Below are 7,877 nucleotides of genomic sequence, written 5' to 3'. Positions count from 1 at the left end.
AGGAGAGGTTTTTCATTGCGAATTTTCCCAGTTTTAACAAACTATTTTAATATTATTGTCGAACTAGTCTGCCATTTCACTTAAAACTTTTTGAACTGCATCTGGAATTTGCAATTTCGTAAGCTTTAGTCCCTAAATCAAATTCAATATGAAACTGAATTGATGGACGGGTGCTCCAAAATTTTTAAGGATATCTAAATACTTCGTTCAAGTTGCAAGTTTTTTCAAGCAAAATTTCTATTCTCACTCCGGCCGTAAGGAAGCCGTTATGACAAAAAATATCGTTCGTCATACGCACTAAAAAAATTTTCTAGCTCATATGATCGCAACCCTTGCCTTCGAACGCGTATTCGTCTATACATACTTATATTCATTTTCGGGCTGCAAACTCATATTCGCCAGACAAGTTTTTTTCGGCGTAATGACGAAATATACAATTTCATCACAATGTGTGGAAAGTGGGATTTTACGCACACGGAGCGTACGTAAAATTTTACATTACAATGATAACAATGGATCTACATGAGCAACTATGTTACGAAGTCTGATGGCTCCAAGAGGTTAAATGCATTTATAGCAACCAGTTTCCGACACACACTGTTAGAAAAAAAATAGCATTTCATGGCCAGTTGACTACCAATTTTTAGGACAGGGACACTGAATGCGATTTAGGGGAAAACTAATCATGAAATTTCAGATTTCACTGAAAATTCTGTAGAATTCCGGAATTTTAAGGGGGATAAAGACGAGAATTCTTTAATTTATTTGAATTTCCAATCTAATATGAATATTCAGTGTAAAATTGCATTGAATTTTTAGTGAAATCTAAAATTTCATGATTTTTTCCCCCTAAATCGCATTCAGTGTCACTGGCGTGAAAATTCAAGAATATTCTGAATGAATGTTCTGGTTTTATATTTATTTTCAGGAAAAAATAGAACGGAAATTTACAGTTCTGTTTGATTTTTCCACGAAATTCTGAGTTTTTAAAGACAAGATTTCCTGAAATTTCAGTGGAATTGGAACACGATGAAAATTTCCGGAATTTGGCACGGAAAATTCAGACAAAAATTTTTAACAGTGCAATATACGTCGAATACTTCAAGATTAACATAAAAACTGTAATATTTATCTATCAATATCCCTGAAAGATTGAAATTACTATATTATCTAATTGCCCGCTAGGAAGTTAGCAGGTAATTAGAGCCTATAGCTGCTCCAAAGAATTTTTCGAGGAAACTGAATTATTTCGTCATTTGACAACAAAGAAAATTGAGTCAGGTTCAATTAGGTAAAAAATAACGTGAAGAGGGTGACTGGGTCAAATTATGACTGTTGTGGGGTTCATACTAGCTGTATCCCCGTCGCGAACCCTGCACGGAGAGAAATATTCAATAAAAATGACGTATCTTTTCCGTAATTCCAGAGCGAAATGTGGTTGTAGGAAATTTTACGGAACTGTCGCGTAATTTTTACGTAAAATCACGGAATTGTTCCAGAGCGTTCCATAATTTTTATCTGAATCTCCTGTGAAAAATTACGATACTATCACTTAAGAGAAGACGGAACCCCTTTGTCTACATCAAATCTTAGAATTGTGTTTTCTCCTACAATTATTAACTTCTATCTATGAAATTACTTTATCGACTCGATTATCGCATTGTTGAGTCAATGAAGTAGTTTAATGAATAAAAAATGATAATTGCAGGAGAAAACACAATTCTAAAGATTCATATAAACGCAGGGGTTCCGTTTGCCCTTAAATTTTCTGAGTCGATTCCGCAATCGGTGAGCGAACTGTGAGTTCCGTAATTTTTACTGAACATTTTTCTCCGTGTGGGTAATGCTAAGTGCCGGTGAAACTTGATACTTTAAGAATAAGGGCTTCACTACACATTGAATTTATATGAACACCTCATAATTAAATTTTTTTTTTGAAAAGTGTGTTTTAACTCGTGAGAGGTAAGTAGCACTCGCCGAACCCTTTTTTTCATTCATCACAATGGATGAAAAGCGGGATTCGTAAAATCCTACTTTACGCACAAGTGATGAAAAAAAATTTCTCACATGATTGTTCGACCCTTGAACCCCCAAAAATCCCCTAAATTGTATTTTTCGCCAACAAATATTCCGCTGGTTTCCGCTTCCTAATGCGATGTCACTTCTTTGAAAATTACTACCAGACTTTCTATGAAATTCCATTCTTTTATCGTCTGAGCCACGAGCGTGACATCTGGAAATGCAACGACTCTATCTGTTCAAATTCTGAGAGTAGGAATTACCCAAATAAATTATTCCTTCGACTTGTATGATTCGCACAATCGAGAATTTGAGGAGAAAATAATGAGTAATTTTTATTGGTAATTTCCTCAGCTAGAAGAAACGTCAGTTTATAATTGGTCGTAAAATCTCTTAATTCCGCAATTGATGACAGCGCCGTGTCGGCATTATTACATTTTACTGCGGTCGTAACAGAATTAATTAGATTTCAGGAAAAATGCATTTTGGAATTTTTTTAGTGTAAATAGTCGTTGAAAAACACTTCCGTGACGTGGAATGAGGTCAGTTGGATATGATAATGCTGAAAATATGCGCTTTAATAGATATTCATTACTACGCTTCAGAATTGCAAATTTGTTGCTGACGATTTTTTTCTGAGAACTTTTGAAATTTCATCAGATATCAATGTTGCTGGACTTAATTTCTTCGCTAGAGAGTAGGGGAGACAGAGGCAAAGCGGGATAGCTAAGACAAATATTGCTAAGATAAATATTGGAGGTACAGTGGGGTAGTTGTCCAAAAACTTTAAAATAATTCTAAATGTTATTTCTTTGTTTTTCACCTTCGGATCTCCAAAAAACGACAGAAAAAACTCTGAAATCGGTAGGGTTTTAATCCAAATGCCCAATATGGCGGCTCATCCCGGTGTTTGAAAGAATTGGAAGAATTTCCAGAGTTCTTCCATTTTTTAAAAAATTTTCCTCAGTATTATTCAATTTTTTTAGCTGTTTTTGACTTTTTATTGATCCTTGATCGATCCATCGTCAACCCCTTTAATTTCTCAATTTTGGCGTTTTTTTATGTACCCCACTATGCCCCGGCCACCCCGCTTTGCGCCGATTTCCCCTAGTTCATTAATTGTTTCTACTCATTTTTCGAATAATTTCGTTGATTGAGGGCTATGATCATCAATTAAAAAATCCCTCATAAACGAATTTTGTATTTTGTCAATTGTCTGGTCTTGTCGGGAACAATCCATTTAAAAAAAAAAAATAACGAATCGGAATATCTGAAAAAACATGGATTGAATAAATTAGTTACAATTCCGAACGAATGATTTTTCGAATGAAAACTTGATAGTTTATTTATAAATTATTTATAGAAAACGCTCATAATTTTCCAAAATTGCAGTTTTAAAATTATTTCATCAATCTCCCTTCAAAAGTAAACATTCGATTTTTTCTTTAATTTTTAAAATGTTTTCTAATGATTCAGTACAGGGAGATTCAAATTCAGACCGGCAAAGTTTAAACCAGAAAATCATTGTAAAATGTCCGGAAACTTAGAGTCAAATGGGGCTCAAATGAAATCTCTGATGTTCGCCGACAAAAGTAGAAAATTATTTTACTGTAGGGGAGGTTGGGGTAAAATGGACACTTTTGACTTTTTTAAAAATATTAATGACGGGTTGAAATGTTGATAATTTAATAAATATTTTCTCAATACAAAAAACAACTCTTTCCCTTTGTGACGCGCCGAAACTGAGCTCAATTGATCAATTTGTTTCTGACTTATGGATAATTTTTAAAAAGACTGAAGTGTCCATTTTACTCCACCCTCCCCTAGGAACAAAAATCTTGGATATCCTTAAGTACCCTAAACGACAAAAAATGATAATGCCGATGACAATTCTCCACTCCAAAATTTCAAAAAATCAACAAATCAAGTTCAACCACTTTTGCAGAACTGACCTTATTACACTTCATCCACACCATCACTCCTTATTATCTCACAACCGCACTCGAAAAATTCCCAAATCTATTCAATCCCCAGCACCGCATCACTCAAATCCCCTCAACTAAATCTAAAAATACAAGCCCCAACGATAAAAGAAAAAACAATTTCAAGAACATCATAATCTCAATAAACCCACTTAATACGATTAATCGAATATTCCCGAGGACTTGAATCAATTGTACCGGTGCCATAAAGTCGCTGGAACAGTTCCCCATTGCGTAATTCTATTCTATTCTATTCCTTAGTTGACTATATCCCCTCCAATAGGTTAGGGGCAAGTGTCGATGTCTTCTCTTTTTTTTTTACGCCATCTATCCAATGTTTTGAGAGGTACTCGAATTCAGGATAACTTCCAAAGTAGAGGCAAGAACCATTTCTCCTCCAGATTTATTTAATGTTTATACCCAATAGAGGGCGTAACAATATATCTTAGTTTCAAATATTCTAGTCGTGTTATTCTATTCCCTTTTCTTTTCCGGCTCGTCGTGAATTCTCTCAGAATGATGTAAACATTGTGGTGCGTCTTGACCTTCGGTGTTCTTTGTTTTGAATACCAATTTTATTCCTGAGGAATTTCATTATATGACCTCATCATGTGTAACTCAATCTAGAAGATTGCCGCTATAACACAATTTCGCGATACAGTTCAATGTCAGCACATAAGAAATTCACTTCAAAATTAAGTCTTCTGTTAACTTATCTCAAAATTAATATTCAATTCGGACCGTTAATCAACTCTGATCGTATGTTCGATTAATTCTAATCTGGTTGGGAGTTCGCTGGTGGTCTCCAGGACCACTATTAATTATTGGAGCGTTAAAATTAATGATGGAGAAAGAATGAGAAAAAGAAAGGAAGAAAGAAAATTAAAGAATAGATGTTAGAAAAGGCCATTTCAGGTGTTGGGATAGATATCCTTTGGAACGGAACAGACGAGCGACTGTCCCTCTTGACGACTCCCAGCAAACTCCCCCATTGCGTAATGCCCATTGCAAACACGTTTTTAAAGTCAAAGAAGGTAGAAATTCCCTCAACAACACGCAGACGACATGAAGAGAATGAGAGTGAGAGAGAGAGAGATGGTGGAGAAAAAAAAAGTTTGAATCAACATGGGATGCGCCTGGAGGCAATGCCAAGCTGTTTGTACGAGAAATATGTTACTATTACTCGCTTCCGTCGACGTATCGGCGGCGCACGAATCCGCCCATTCATAATTTCTCGTGATAACGAGTCGACGAGAAGTCAACACCCCCCCCCCCTCCTGCCGTCTACATATTTACGGTCGTTCACAGATACTTTAGAATGGGGAAACTGCGGAGTAAATTGAGGCCCCCAAAGCACAGTGTAAACGTGATTTTTCCCTGTCGAAGATTTTCGTCAGGAATTTTGAATTATTGAGAAATGGGGGTGTTCCATACCACATGGAAATATTTATTGTAATTCAGTAAGAATTTCATACACTATTTCAGAATGTTAGCTGAATAAAGCGAGGGGCTACTCACTCCCGAAATCATGGCGCCACTCTGTGATGAAATCAATCCGAAATCATGTGAAATGGTTTCTGATGGTCATCATCATGAGGAAAAGGCAAATTTTGTATTTCCTCGAAGTCACAAAAGTGATTTTCTCATTAAAGTGTGAGTTTTCAATTAAAAATGTCCTTGAAATTTAATGGAAATAGTTAGTTGAGAAAATTTGCTCAAACCATACCGAAAAGTTCAGTCGAAGAAAATTTTTAAATGTAGTTCATGAAAATGCCATGAAGAATTTTCGCCCATCTCCATTCATTTTTCCCGCCGTAATCCGGCACTCAATTTTACACTTTGGTACGTTTGTGGGAATTCTCCCTCTCATTCCATTTATCTCACCGATTCCCTTGGACAAACATACGATGACGTTTCATCGGGACGAGGTGAACCGCTGTTTATTTTTTTCGCTTTTTCTCTGCTTGTTTGTTTATTTTGCCGAGGGAGTGCAATTAAATTTTATTCATGGTATGGTATTTGTCGAGGTAGTGAGGCCAGTGAATTTTAATCTTTTGGGGTTTTCGCGCGGTTTTTCGATGCTTGGGAATGTGGAACATTGAGAGTAAGGAATTTTGTTTGGATGATGGGAGAGCAGAGATGAGCCGGATATTTTCGTACAAATTATTTCCAGGACTTGTTTGAGAATAATATCTTGGGAGCTAGTTCTGAACTGATTTCTTATGGAAAAAAGGCATCTTAATGAATTTTTTTTAAAGATTTTTTTCGGATGGGAAAAAATCAATCGTTTTATCAAAAAAGTCACCATTTCTCAAGACTCCAGTCACGTCAGACATTTTTATATATTTTTCCTTCACTCAACATCTGCAGAAGAGTCTGCACACTCATTTTGTATTTTTTATCACTTGAAACATTGCATAGACATCTTGCAAATCTCTCTAGAAGTCGTGGAAAAAAGTATCAATTTTTTTTATGGATACGATAAAGTTCTCCACAAAATGTCTCTTCAATAAATTATGATTGATGTGGTTCTTCTAGAGACACCAGCAGGGTACCCATTACTAAGGAGAAATTCTATGATGCCAGCATGCGATCACGTGATAACGGATAATGAGCATTATGGGGACAATTGACTTCCATAACCAATCAATTATTAATTACCATCATTTCCCGTAAGATCACGTGATCGCATGATGTCCTCACCGAATATATCCTTAATTATAATTTCCTACCAGGATATTCCATTCAAATCAAAGAAAAAAGTTATTATTTTTTCGTTGAAGAGATCCTAGTATCTTTTAGAGTTTGGCACAGACAACACAATAAATTTAACCATTTTCAATCATCAAATTTGTGAATTAAATTGACTGAGAGAAATTTGAAAAAAATCATGAATATTCAGCATCGTTCAAATTACATTTTGCACAGAATTATTATTTTTCTAAACATTCGTGGTTGATTAATAAATAATTGAAATTGTTTAAATTTTTGAAAACCTAATTTTTTTAGCCATGAAATCGATTTCTGGTAAAATTTTGAATATGAATAAATTTGTTAAGATTATAAACAAATGATTTTTATGGTGGAAATTGATGGCTTATAAATTATTTCAGCAGCGAAGTGGTCAAACGGTACAAGTCAATTTTGACTATTGACCAGTTTTTAATAAATATCTCGGAATCTAAGGGAGATGGGAAAGTTTTTGATAAAACCTTTTTTGTACAGCCGATTGAGAGCTATAACAAATGTAATTACGAAAATTTAGCTATCTCCGTTAGATTCGGAAATATTCCTCAAAAACTCAACTGGGAGATAAGTCCACTTGAACCAGTTTACCACTTCGCTACTGATTTATAGAAAATGCTCCTAATTTTTTTAAAATGCAATCTTTCAATTATTTTATCAATCTTCTTCCAAAAGTGAACTTCCTAATTTTCTTTCAGATTTAAAAAATGTTTTCTAACGGTTAAACTTTAAATAATAAAATCACTCTAAAACGTCCGGAAACTTAGAGTCAAATAGAGGTTAAATGAAAGCTCTGATATTCAACTACAAAAGTAGAAAAGCTCTTCACTGGAAAAAAAATAGCCAAAGTACTCGGACATTCTTAAATTCTGTTTTTTCCCTCAGCATTTTACTGATTTTCTATTTCCCCGTTCGAGAGGAGTCGAATAGATGCCAAAACGAAAACTCCAATATTATTTTATTCCCCATAAAGCAAAATAAAACCTCGACGTGTATTCAGTTTTCCCTACAATTTAACGACCTCACAACTGAAAACTATAAACTACCATGTTTCATCATTTTCAATCGATCCCAGCCGGATAAAAACACTCGTGCGTCACTGTGGAAATTGCGGACATCCTTGACATTTCC

This window comes from Diachasma alloeum, unplaced genomic scaffold (genome assembly GCF_001412515.2).
Source record: "Diachasma alloeum isolate Michigan unplaced genomic scaffold, Dall2.0 Dall_scaffold_00195, whole genome shotgun sequence".
In the NCBI taxonomy this organism is placed as follows: Eukaryota; Metazoa; Arthropoda; class Insecta; order Hymenoptera; family Braconidae; genus Diachasma; species Diachasma alloeum.
The sequence above is the reverse complement of the archived record's forward strand: the minus strand, read 5'-3'. Positions refer to the sequence as shown.